Source organism: Tachypleus tridentatus, chromosome 11, assembly GCF_004210375.1.
Source record: "Tachypleus tridentatus isolate NWPU-2018 chromosome 11, ASM421037v1, whole genome shotgun sequence".
Taxonomy (NCBI): Eukaryota; Metazoa; Arthropoda; class Merostomata; order Xiphosura; family Limulidae; genus Tachypleus; species Tachypleus tridentatus.
This window is the reverse complement of record NC_134835.1, coordinates 32,404,276-32,405,737: the sequence shown is the minus strand read 5'-3', so window position 1 is coordinate 32,405,737 and position 1,462 is coordinate 32,404,276.

Below are 1,462 nucleotides of genomic sequence, written 5' to 3'. Positions count from 1 at the left end.
TGCCTTCCCTCTAGTCTTACACTGCTAAATTAGGGGCTGCTAGCACAGATAGCCCTCGAGTAGCTTTGCGCGAAATTCAAAAACAAAACAATAACGGCTAGTCTTATACTACAAAATTAGTGATGGCTTGCGCAGTATCCCTCGTGTAACTTTGCGCGAAATTCAAAACAAACAAAGAAACTATTGTATCTATAGGATGATTCCTCTTTCTATATGTTTGTTTATCTCCCTCTTGCCTGTATATTTATTTTCTTTATATGCTAGAAAATATTAACTGTGTTTTTCTGTTATTTTCCTGGCGTTGAAAATCTTCGCTAAGACACTTTTATGTATATTTTCTAGGTGTACATTGTTTATTGTTTTCTATTGTAAAATTTGAAAGAGTTTCTTATATTACCACATTAATCAGATAAATATACACCGTAAGATTATTTCACATATTTACTACAAAATGTTAATGTTTCATGCACATGGAAAAATTGAAATTGAAATAACAAATTCCACAAATAGCATGTGAATATTATTTGTTTTCTGCCTTGGTGTTCATACATTTATAATGGTAGCTTGTAAATCCAGAATTTGAAGTTAGCTCATTCAGTTTGACATTGCACAAATAAACCATTTTGTGGCTCTGCGCTTAACAAACGTTTTACTTGCAAAAATAAATGTTTTACTGTACTTGTTCGTTTTTTAACTTCGCGCAAAGTTACACAAGGACTATCTGCGCTAGCTCACCCTAATTTAGTAGTATAAGATTAGAGGGAAGGCAACTAGTCATCACCACCCTCCGTCAACTCTTTGGCTATTCTTTTATCAACAAATAGTGCGATTGACCGTCACTTTATAACGCCGTCACGGCTGAAAGGAATAGCATGTTTGGTGTGACGATGATTCGAACCCACGACCCTCAGCTTACGAGTCGAGTGCCGTATCCACCTGGCCATACTGGGCTCAGTACGTTTTATGCCCCCGCTAGTACAGGGGCTCGATCCCCCTCGGCGGGCTCAGCAAATAGCCTGACGTGGCGTTGCTATAAGAAACACACGCAAACATACACGGTACTTGTTAAATATATTAATTTAAGCTATGCTATTCAAAAAAAGGTTTAGTTATTAATTTTTTTCCTACAGTAATGTCCCTTAATTATCCTATAACATAATTTTGACGTCTTAAAATATATTTTTCCACTGATTATCAGCATTTAAAACTTTTGTGTTTCCATACATTTTATCAATTTATGTTGTGATTGCACGAGCGCAGATATTTCAAAAATGGATTCATTTTTATTTTTTTTCATATTCATTTAAACGTCCGCAAAAATGCCATTTGTTTCAATTAATTTGATCTGTTCTTAAACTAAGCCCCCCCCCCTCACCACCAAACACAAACAAAGCTTTTGAAACTTATCTGGATTCTATTTCGTTCACAAAAGAAAAAGAAACATAAAGTACAATTGACGTTT